The sequence below is a fragment of the Rhodnius prolixus genome, unplaced genomic scaffold (assembly GCF_049639745.1).
Source record: "Rhodnius prolixus isolate KJV_2025 unplaced genomic scaffold, Rpr scaffold_1, whole genome shotgun sequence".
Classification (NCBI taxonomy): Eukaryota; Metazoa; Arthropoda; class Insecta; order Hemiptera; family Reduviidae; genus Rhodnius; species Rhodnius prolixus.
In genome coordinates this window covers 20,120,524-20,133,149 of record NW_027411581.1, presented here as the reverse complement: position 1 = coordinate 20,133,149, position 12,626 = coordinate 20,120,524, and the positions used below count along the sequence as shown (strand labels likewise).

General features: G+C 32.4%; 1 protein-coding gene across 5 annotated transcripts in view; it reads right to left on the bottom strand.

The window, feature by feature from the left end:
• Positions 1 to 12,626, bottom strand: part of LOC141447286 (protein FAM13B) — a 148,080-nt gene that overhangs the window by 91,483 nt on the left and 43,971 nt on the right. Inside the window, exon 1 of one of the 5 annotated variants that reach the window (XM_074114708.1) lies at positions 11,940 to 12,120. The exons of the other annotated variants lie outside the window; for them this stretch is intronic. The gene's annotated coding sequence lies outside the window, so the exon portion shown is untranslated. Of the gene's footprint in view, positions 1 to 11,939; positions 12,121 to 12,626 lie in introns of those variants that run through there. 5 annotated transcript variants of the gene reach the window in all.

Here is a 12,626-nt window from a genome sequence, read left to right as displayed (position 1 = left end):
TGATTGTTGAAAAATCAACGATAAGTTCTTTGAACTTCCTTTTCTAGTAACGTCAAGTATTTCGACTGAACCAAATTTTCGAAAGTGAATTTTTACCGAGAATTTCCATTTTGAGAAGCCTGGAGCCCAAAAAAGTGATTTTTTACGAATTTTTTGTTTGTGTGTGTGTGTGTGGGATGGGAGCCACTTCAAAGTCCAAATCGAAAATCGCAGACAGTACGAATTTCGTAGATATTTCGCTGAGGTTGCCACATCAAGGTTTCCGTCAAAATCAAAATAGGACCCAAACTTAGGAGTTGAAAGGAAATCTAACAGTTAGGATTTTTAGGATAGTAGACAAAGAAATTCATGTGCGTTCACACAGCCCACTGCCCACTGTATCACATGCCCTAATTCAATCAATAACTGAGCTCTAGCAATATAAATGGCTGTTGTGATGGAAACTGAATAAAAAGTATTACAAAATTTCTCTGTATACACAAAAAAAAAGTAATAAAAATAAAAAAGATACTACTTTACAAATCATCTTTCTACTAACAGCATGAATATGTCAAGTAAAAAAAAATGAAGTATGTGGGGATGACCTTGGCCGACCAAATAAGGTCACGAGAGGAGAGATTCGGCAGGCCTGTTATATCAGTCTGTAGGGGGTGCAGCACCCAGTGGTGGGGAGATATTAAACAGACACGAAGTCTCTCACCGGCCGGCTATACTTCAGCCAAGCCGTGACTAAAACTATCTCTTACCCAAGTATGTATGTATGGATTCGCATACCAACTGCGACATATACATTTTCAGTAGCCTTTTTTTTTCCTTAAACCAGGTGTTTTAATCGTAAATACGACTGACTTGTAGAGAAAAGTAGTGATTCTGGTCTTTGAGTCACGAATATTCCAAAATATCTGAAGATGAATAAGTTTAGAAATATTATACTGACAAATCAAGATTATTTCCATGCATTGGCATTTTTTTTTTTTTTTTTTTTTTTTTTTTTTTTTTTTTTTTTTTTTTTTGGCGCATCAACAGCTGAGGTCATTAGCGCCCGGAGCTTTTTCCAGTGCACTGCCGGCCTCCGGACAGTGTTCTCTCGTTACAGACAACACTGTCCATCACCGGACAGTGAGCTGTAAGAAGCTCCTAGGAAGAGAAAATCTAAGGGTCAGCTGCTGGATTCGAACCCGGGACCTCCGCGTGGGAGTCCAGTATGCTAACCTCATAGCTAATCCCTTCCCTATGCATTGGCATTACCAAGTTTGCCGCCCGATTTCTACGCACCTTGAATAGTAACATCGACAACCTTCAGACAACACAGAAAGAATTTCTTAGATTTGCGAGTGACCTTCTTGAAGTACTAGCATCAACTCACTCCATAAGATAGCTTATATAATCCCCGTACAATTCTTTATCCAAAAACCAGGCTGTAGAAACTACTTTCCAGTCTAGATTGTCATCCTGACTCTGCCACGATATAGCCTCCCATTCATTCCCGACAAACACAAAATAATTAAACATATCCTGCTCCAACTTTCTTCTCCAGCTTCAGGTATTTTCGTCCTTTTATCCTGCATACTCTTGTCCCATCCTAAACGTCCCTAAACTGTTTTATGATGTCTATAATGTGTATTTCATTAGAACTTCTTAATTTTTGTAAATATTCTTATATCTTCTATGTCTGCTTTTTCTCCATAATTTCTTGAGGAAAAGTTCTCTGTTTGCAGATTTGCGAATTTGACTTCTGAGCAAAAATAAAAACTTTCTGAGGTCCCCTGAATACGAAACTCCGCAATTCATCTGAAGTTTCAAAGAATATACTTCAGTAAAGAGTTGACATCACCACAGAAAGCACTTAAGGTGGTTAATAACATATGACGAGACTTAACAAAAATGATATAGACGCGCCTTAAATTGAAAAAACAAAAGCAAAACTGGTATCGATATAATTGGTTGGTCTTGCAACATAGTAAAAGAATCAAACTCTTGCCTGTCTAACAGAAGACTAAACAGATAATGTTAAAGCTTAACGTACATTGTATTGTATTGTTACGTCATACGGAAACACCTGACGTAATAATTTTCAGCCTATTATAACAAAACAAGTTGAATAGAATTTGATCAAGTAAATTGTAACATGAAATAGTACGAAATTATGTATACCATTCGGGATAAATAAAATACCTATTACACATTTAATTTTATTAATAAAGAAATTGTTTCATAAGAAGTGGATAATGTATTAAAATAATAATTAATTCAAGATATACTCTTAGCTTAAATGGTGCGCGTGCGTCAAGAGTGTCTCAGAAAAATTTAAATTTCGTATTATGATTTTTCGATTTGTCGCCTTAGAAAATTAGGGTTTCCTAAATAAAAACAACCAGAAATATGGCTTTAATTACAGCGGTTTTTCAGCTTTTTTGGTGTAATAGCTGACATTTATTTCACTTTTAGACACACAAATCACTTTAATTGAAATTTTTACCAGGTAAGTTGATTGTGATGACTAGGGAACGGATTCGTATGTATTTACATATTTTTTTCTAGGCAATTTACAGACGTTTTTCAACTAGAAGTATTCATACTGACACTTTTTAAGCCGTTTGAGTCTACTTTTATTTCACATATTTCCACATATTTGGATGTTATCGCATATTTATACATATTTGATTAAAATAAATAAATATTTCTACATATTTAATCAAAATATGTACGTATTTTTCATTTTGGGCATATTTTCATAATTGGGAGGTGGTTGACAGGAACTGTGAACCACAGACTGTGAATCACAGTGGTTAAAAAAGTGTTTTTAAAAGCACCAAGTCGCATTAAAATGCTAAAAGATCTCTATCCAGACTTGTGCCTTCCACCAGAACCAATATTGACAAGATGGGGTACTTGGCTGGAAGCAGCTCAGTATTACTATGAAAACTACAATAAAATCAAGAATGTCCTTTCACATCTCGAAGACGAAGCAGTAGCGATAAATACAGCCAAGTCTTTATTCGAGAAACCTAATTTAAGGAACGACCTTGCATTCATTTCTGACAATTGCGTATTTCTTGCACAAGCCATTACCCAACTTGAGTCCCAAAATGTTCGACTGACAGAAAACGTGTCCAACGTTAAAAAAGTCATCGAAAAGGTGGAAGGAATACCAGGGAGTAAGGGAGATCTGATCAGATCAAAACTGGTAGAAGTACTGAGCAAGAACAAAGGGTGGGAGACCATCTGACAGATTTCTGATATTATCAGTGGAACAGAAGTCACCTCAGAACATCGTGTACCCTTTACAGCCAACGAGATAACTTCTTTCAGCAAGGCACCTATAACATCTGTAGATGTTGAACGATCTTTTAGTCGTTACAAGTCCATCTTACGCCCAGATCGTCGTCACTTTACGTTCCAACATTTGAAATTTCATGTGGTTGCAAACAATTTCGAAGAGTGAAGTTTTCAAAATTGAAAATTTAACACATCTTTTTATAAATAGTAAAAATGTTCTTTGTTGTATAAATCATTATAAGTTGTAAAAACAAATTATTTTGTTCCTAATAAATTATTATAAATTGTAAAAATATTCTTTTCTTGTATAAATAATTATAACTTGCCCCCCCCCCCCAAAAAAAATCCATTTTCATAAAAAAAATGTCCATTTTACTTAAATATTCCAGAAAATATTTTAAGAAAATCACATATTTTCCACATAATTGACGAAAATAAATGCATATTTTAGTTAAATATTTGGCATTTTTAAATACATAAAAATCCGTTCCTTAGTGATGACTCTAATCCATATTCAACCATGTTCTTTTCCTACTTGTGGAGCATGAATCTTCTTTAATCCCAGCCTGGAACCTTTTTTTAAATTTTGTCACAGTTTTATAGGATCAGTAACTCATTAAATGAAACTCGTAAGGGAATTATTGTCACAAATTTGTACAAATAGAAGTCATTAATTAAACTGAGCAATGTGGGATTCACTAGGAGAATCATTGATCTGGTAAACAGATAGCAGAGGTATAGCCATCGAACATGAGATTCCGATATAAAGAAGTACATAGTACAATAAACTTTTTATACTATAATATCTGTTGAATTGTATACTTTAACCACTATTGTTAAAACAAAAAAAGAAAGCTATAGACAGCAAATCCAAAAATGGAAAACAAAAAAATGGAAATGGAAAAACTTCCGCAATTCAGCACGAATGGATACGAGGAGCGGCCTCTCTTTTTAATGATTTCATGATGTCACCGCTGCAAACGTTCTGACTAAAATAGCCACATTCTCGTTTTGTATGCATACAGTTAGAAAGAAAAAATAGCTAATTGGAGTTTTGTCGAAGGTATTACATAATATTGTTATAAATAAAACAAAGGGAAGAGTTATCATAAAAGGAATATTTTTAAGCAAGAACTGAGTAAATGTTTATAGAATACTTGAATAATTTTTAATTAGTTACTTATCACGGCTATAAGGGATAGACGGACATTCACTATAAATGAGTTTTTTCTGAGAGAAGCAATATAAAAAAAAAAAAAAAAAAAAAAAAATTGAATTCATTGAGAATTACAACTTAAATTAATAACAATTGTTTGAAAAATGAATACAACAAAAGATAACATTTGAATAAAAATAAATAATAGAAGGAAAGTAAAAAGTGGTGGAGGTGGTAGGTGTTTACAAACAGGAGGCTCGTTGAAGGACATTTCTACTGTGGACCAAGGCTATCCCACCGGCCGGCCCCACATATGTACAATGCCGGTGGAGTTCTAGCTCGCTGTTTTTGATGGTGGTTACCACTAATGGCGAAATCTACCGCTCACTAAATATTGTCTCTATTGTTATTCCTTTCGGTATTCTCTCAGTTAGAAGTAACTATGGGTCTTGTAAATTTTTGGAATTTGAGTTTGCACGGAGAATACAAGAATTTTTTGTGAGGGCAACTCCCACATTCTTAGCCTGATTGCAAACATTAACATGTAAGTGTTTTTAGGAGTTCTGACAAAGAGGCTCCTTTTAAGACTCTAGTTAGACCTGAGCGGAATCTATTAAAAGAATTAGAATTATAACACCTAAGAACTCACAATATAAATTTTAAGAAATTTCAAATGACCAATTTAATGGACTAGAATAAGACGAATTTCATAAAACAAAGAACTAAATGAACAATTATAATGGTTAGACACACTTTCATAGATATAGCGCGGTTACCGATTGAACTTTAGGACTCTGGTGTCCATGTATTGCTTTGTCCATGCTTTGCTTTCTTTGTTTGGCTTATCTGCTAGGGCAAAAATCCCCCAAGGGAAATTAAAATACAAATCCACTAAAACTTTTTTCTATCTTCTACTTAACAATCTCCGTTTAACTTCAGTATTTAGTTTTTTAAATTTCTGAATTCCTATTTTATATTTATCAGCTTTCATCTGATTATATTCCAATTAAAAAGGGGCGAGTGTTGGTCTAGTGGTCAAGAGAGTGGCTTTGTAATTGAGAGATCCCCAGTTCGAATCCCACATATGACAACTTTTTATTTGTTAGAAAAAATTGTTACTTTTACTTTTAACTGTAATTTAACTATAATCTAGTAGTTCCAGATGGGATTAGTTCTCTGTAACTGAATGGATTTACCCTAAATTATTTTTATAGCCAACCAAATGTGGTTAACAATCGCCAATATTGGAAGTGATGTGCAGTTAGGTTTTCAATAACACTTGATATGATACTAAATAGGTTGTAAACCATAAATTGTACACCGTCCAAAGGCAGGCAGTGCACAATAAGATCTTCAGGCACCATTGGCCTCCCAATATTGGTGCACCTTAAATTAATTAAATAAGGAATCAAGAGAAATATATGCGAGCCAATAGGAACACGTTTTGGTTGCGTAAAAAAAAAAAAAAAGACGCAAACAATGGATTCTAAATTACACCAGCAATGCACCCAGGGATTATAAACCAATCAAGGAGAATAACTTTTCTCATTCACATTAATAAATTGCATAAAGAAAAGACCATCACAAGAATAATTGTCTATCTAATTAATTGCCAAGTGAAAACTACTATGAGAAATGGTGAGACACAATCATTGAAACGATTTGATAAGAACACTGTGAGTCAGAATATCGATTCCCTGAGTGAATTATTACTTCCATCGTATAACAATCTGCGTATTTACTCACAAAACAAAGCTTGAAATGATTCTACTTATTTTGTTATTAATGAACTCTATTTATTATTATCGTTTTTTTATAACTTTCTTGTAAGAATACAAAATTATCAAAAATGATTTATTCTGATTGTTGATCTACGCTTTTGGACTAAAAATATTTATATTTATTCCTGTTTTTTCTAAAATTCAGAATAGTAAAAATCTCCAACTCGCAATATGATTTTATAATTAAATCAAATGATAAATAAGGTTAAGGCAACTAAATTAGCATAAGGCGGCTCGATTTTCAAGTTTTATTAAAAAAAAAAATTAAGTTTTGAAGTCAGACCGTTAGATATTTTGTCATTTAAATACGACTTAGATGCGGACACCTGACAATGTTTTTTTTTATTTTTAGACTCTTCTAATTGGATTAACATTAATAGTAAGCTTTTACGAACTGCACTTTAGGTCACAGAAAACACCACGAAGCGATCGTAAAAATGAATTTGTAAAGAGAGCTTTACGTCGTTACGAAAGTAAGGAGGTTACCCGAAATAGTGCAAGCTTGTAGTATAAGGATTACCAAACCACTAGTGTCCTCGGCATTGATGGGATTCAACGAATGCCATTTTTAACATGAAATGTGAACGTCCGAGTTCTAATCCAGAACGTTTCTTATTGTCATTAAACAATAAAAAATTAATTAAAAAAAAAATACAATATGGTTTTCTTAAAATGTAATGAATGAAGAAAACGCTTCGAAAAGTTCAATTCAAAATGCGCTAAACTGCCCTTTTAATCTAATATAAACAACTTCAACTTGTTTGTATTGTAAACAGAAACTAAACATTTTAAGGAATTGATTACAATACAGAAAACTGGGGAGTGGACGCTGCTGATTCATCAAAAATATTTGCTTCTTCAATTTCAATAGATCCTATTACAAAAAACAATTTTGCATTCAGACACACAATCATTTATCATTATTTTATATTAAAAAATAAAATTCTTATCTTTATTATTGTCTAAAACAATTCCACTACACGTTTATATTAACATAAAACTCAAATATAGTAAATGAACGCAACTTTGTAATTTCGTATTCAGCAAGTATAGGAGGAGATTTCAAAGAGGGAATTTAACCAGATCGATTGGACCCGTAACAAATTCGTAAATTCGAAAATGCTAAATTTTTTGAATCAGAGCCATCTAGCAGAACACTGCTAAAGAATTTAAATTTGGAACATTTGACACGATAGTAATTAGAACAATTTTCTATTTTAATTACAACAAACACCATGATTTTTTTAATTACGAGGTGTGTTCAATAAATAAGGTGAATTTTCAAATTTCGCGGGCTACGTACATTCGAATTACGAATGTTTTTTTTTTTTATGTTGGTACACTTGTCTCGAACATATTTTCAAAGTTGTAGCTCTATAGCATGTTTAGTTTGTTTGTGAGAGGCATAAATAAGGCAAGTGTTTTGCGAGTTCGGCGATTTTCTTCTGTCGACAAAAATGGATCAACGAATTTGCATCAAATTTTGTGTAAAAAATGGAATTAAGTGCTCAAAAACACTTGAAATGTTGACAGTGGCGTACGGTGAGAGTACTCTGGGTCAAAAAAAGGTTTACAAGTGTTACAAGCTTTTCACAGAAGGTCGAGAAGATGCGAATGACGACGCTCGCCCTGGACGCCCCAGTACATCAACAACCGATGAAAATGTTAAGAAAGTAAAGAAAATTGTTATGAAGACTCGTCGAATCACAATTAGAGAAGTTGCTGAGGATGTCGGCATATCGGTTGGCACATGTCATGCAATTTTTTCTGAAATTTTGGGCATGAAGCGTGTGGCAGCGAAGTTCGTTCCAAAATTGCTGAATTTTGATAAAAAAAAAAAACCGTCGCATGAGCATCGCTCAGGAATTGTTGAATGACATTATCATGCCTCAGCCACCGTATTCACCAGATTTGGCGCCCTGTGACTTTTTCCTGTTCCCAAGATTGAAGAGACCCATGAAAGGACGGCGTTTTGCGACGATTGAGGAGATAAAAACCGAATCGCTGAGAGAGCTCAAGGACATACCAAAAAGTGCATATCAGAACTGTTTCGAGGATTGGAAAAAACGCTGGCACAAATGTATTATATCTGAGGGGGACTACTTTGAAGGAGACCAAATAAAAATCGATGAATAAATAAATATTTTTTGAGAAAAATGAAAATTCACCTTATTTTTTGAACACACCTCGTATAATTAAAATTCTATAAATTTCGATTAAAATATAAATATACCTTAAAAAAAAGTTAAAAACAATTTTTTAGATGTTTAAGTATATTATTGTAGGCAACAATCCCATGGATGGGTCTTTTGGACCCGATGTATTTGTCTTTTATTTTTCATATTTATAGAAAGCAATTTATTATAGTATTTATTGATTTTATTTTTTTGGAAATTAATGGCTTTATTATTATTGCAATAAAGCTTAGCAATTTTGAATTTATTTCCGGATTTTGACACTTCTAAAGCAAAAGTTAATCCAAAATTCTAAATAACCTATCTAATATGAATAACATAAATAAAAACCGTAAATTATTAAACTAAGAATTCAAGATTGGCGAGAAATCGGTCAAATAAAAAACAATTCGTCTTTTTGCCAACGTTTCGACAATATATTGTCTTTTTCAGGGGCTGGATATTACAAATACAAAAATATATACAATTTAGAGAATCAGTAACACAGAAAAACAGTAAAAGAACAGTAATAAAATACAGAGTAAAATACAATAAATTCTTTATAATTATTGTATTTTATTTTTATATTACTGTTTTTTTACTGATTTTCTATGTTACTGATTCTCTAAATTGTTTGTATTTTTGTATTTGTAATATCCAGCCCCTGAAGAAGACAATATATTTGTCGTAACGTTGGCAAAAAGACGAGTTGTTTTATTTGACCGATTCCTCGCCAATCTTGAATCCTTAGTTTAACCTATCTAATATTCAGCGGTTATTCTTTTCCATTGAAGTTTAGAGTTTTACTTCCAAATTTCTTGAAATGATTGCGACAAAAATTTAATGTTGCACATTAAGGGTATTTTTTTTTTTTAATTCTTCGTCCATTTACCCTCTCTTACGTACGCTCTTATTGGTTGGCTAAACCAGGGACTCGATGAGTGAAAAACTCCATCTTCCCACAATCGTAAATAACTAAAATTATTAATTAATCATTATTTAACTAGCTAAAGTTCTATTTAGCTAAATTAATGAAACAATGGCCACAAAGCCAGCTCAGTATTTATTAAGTTTAACAAGAGCTAAATGGATTGCACAGTGTGGTAGTGAGGACAATTTAATAGAAAATTATTGGACATAATTTTTTTAACTTCTACTTTCCTCGCTTTTAAAATAGCTTCTTTTTTTTTTAGTATTATTTTAATCAATTGAAATGACCCTCAAATTCATTGCGTTTTTAAGCAATAAAAATACTTAAAATGTATCAAATATTATCTTATATAATACAGGATCCTTGCGGTAAAACCTATGCAAACTGAATGGAGCTGAAATTTATGGGTCCAGTAATTCACCTGCTAACAAGTTACTTGGACATGTGGTACCTCAACACGCTTCATTGACAATATTGTCAATAAACCGTAAATTTGATTTTTTATGTCTTGGGTTTTTATTGTTTGTTCTCTTTTCCCTTTAGTGCCAAATACTTTTTCATTAATCATCATAAAAGAATGATAAGGTTTTGAACATAAAACAAAATTAATAAAAAAACTAGATTGTACGAGCTACATCTTTCCCAATGACGGAGCAAAAGCGGTACGTTCCTATGTACACGTTCGCACGCTTTAATTGAGCTATACATGGATGTAATTTGATACACTTCAATTATTATGTTTTTTGCTATTTAATGGCTGTGCATGGGTGAATGAATGCGTGCGTATGTTAAGAGTAAAACTATAAAAAAAAATAATGAGGTATCAATTACTTTACTTTTTATATACGAACTAAATCTCCTTAGCTTGCAGTTTGCAGGTGACCAAGTGATAATAGACCAAGATCAAGAGGACGTGGAATACATGATGGGCATATTAATAGAGTAAATGAGGTATAAATTTAGTAAAAACTGAGTATGTGTCGACAACAAATGGAGAAAACCAAGCAAGGTTAGAGCAATTCAAATACTTGGGCACTGTCATCAATAAGAATGCTTCAAGCAAAAATGATGTTTTGCAAAAAAGAGTAATCGGCACATATTGAACCCCGTATTACAATAATCTGTATGCTGCTGAAACTTTGACCTTGAATAAGGCTTTAAAGAAGAAAGCTTCTAGGCACCGAAATGGTTTACTGGAGAAGGGCAGCGAGTGTATCAAGGCTTGAAACCATGAAATAATAAAGAAAATTAACATTTCAAAAATAATGTACGACTGAAGTTGGAGGGAAAGTAACTTTGATGGTAACGGCCATATAAAAAGAATGGCTGGAAGAAATCCTAGACTGGGAAGCCGAAGGAAGAGGAAGAAAAAGGCAGACCCCAGGAAAAGTGGATAGATGGCGTCCGAGAAAGCCTCCACGGTTACGGACTGAACGGATATCCGGGATAAATCCAGTTGGAAGCTGAAATTAATATAAATATTTGGTTAAAGAAAATCTCAGTATTAAGAAACTCAAAAAAAAAAAGAAGCAATCTTGCAGATATTACACAGATTTTTGAGTTTTCCCAAAAAATTATCTATTTTGAGATACCCTGGGTCGAAAAAGATACACAAGATCAGGTACCACAATGAGACCCAGTCAAAATTAGCTTCTAGAACCTAATTAGCCAATCGAAAATGCCAATTTTTCAGTTTCTTCTTTTTCTAATTATGTATTCTCAAATATGGTTCGAACGTATTTTTGTTTAGAAACATTGTAAGCTCCTTTGCACACTTGTAGGCCTAGAACTATTATTCGAAACTAGTTCCTTAAAAAAGGCAGTTTTAGGAGAGAGAAGGCAGGTTTAGATTTCCTGTAGACTTCCAAGTGTAATGTGCTAACTTATTACCTGTATAATATAAATATTAATTAAATAATTAGGGAATTAAAATTCCCAATTTTTTTAATCTTTTACTGAATTTACAACTGCAACAAGATTGTTGCAACAAGTAAATGTGATAAATGATTAAAAAAATAACGATGAAAATATACGATTGGAGGAGCACCCAGCAGTGTCACTCCATTATCTTGGACATATGTATGCACTTATGACAGTAGGTCATCTTCACTTCAATCTCCTATTTTTAAGAAAATTAATTTACAAAATATATATTTTGTGGCTCTTTAAAAAAAAAAAAAATCATTAATTTTCTTTAAGACTACTTATTTATGATATATTAATTAATTTTAGTTTTGTACGCTCTATATTATTTTTTTATGTGTACTCGTATTTAAACACAACTCCTTGCTCATAAGTTCCACACTTTTAAAAGCATTGAACTTTATTATTATTATTATCCTTTTCCTTATTATTATTACTTTCAAATAAAGTTATTAGGTAAATAGCGATAAGAGTAAGTTTTTCTTACTACTATAGATATGCAATTTTTTATTCAATTTCGCCATGTTTCTCTTAGTACTTTATTTAATGGTTATTTCTTTTTTGTTAATTAATTGTTTTTTACCTGCAACAAATGAACCTTGACAAAGCCATTTAAGCCACTTAAAATAAAGAATAAGCCTCAAAATATGCGACAACAAAACATGAAATTAAAATATAATAAAACTATATTTTACCTTAATAATTCCCCCAAAAAATTATAAAATTAATTAAAGAGTAGAAAACTGTTTTAATAAAATTAAAAATAGAGCACTTTTAATTTGCCATATTCGGTGGAATAGTAGAGCAACACAAGAACCAAATAAATACACACAGTGTTGTTAAATACAAGCCGGCGAGCTCGCACTAACTAAACTTGTTAAAAGAAGACAGGCAAGCGTCCCGGCTTTGGTAACCAACACTAGGCTACCAGGAGGCGGGGCTTCTCCGCTGAACTGGAGGCCGAGAGAGGTGGTGAAGGGAGCCAACTATACTACGCACAATTCCCATCTGCTAAAGTTACGTAAAAAAAAGAAAAAAGCAATAACAATAAACTAACAGCGTAAGTCTAAAATAGTGCATTTCTTTTTCCATACATGATAATAATTTTCAAATTCAAAAATATTTTAAAAGATTAATTTGAATCTTTTTGAACTAAACGATTTCGTAATCCTTATTTTCTGCATGATCATACATTAGGCTGCGATACATATTTATAATATTCACTTGACTAAATAAATGCGAAATCATAGATCATCTTGGTACAATCAAAATTCATTAAATTTACTATTTATTCTTCAATAAGAAAATTAATTTCTAAACTTGAAGCACACACCTAATAATGGTAAATAATTTTTTATAAAAAGGCGTTTTTATATATTTTT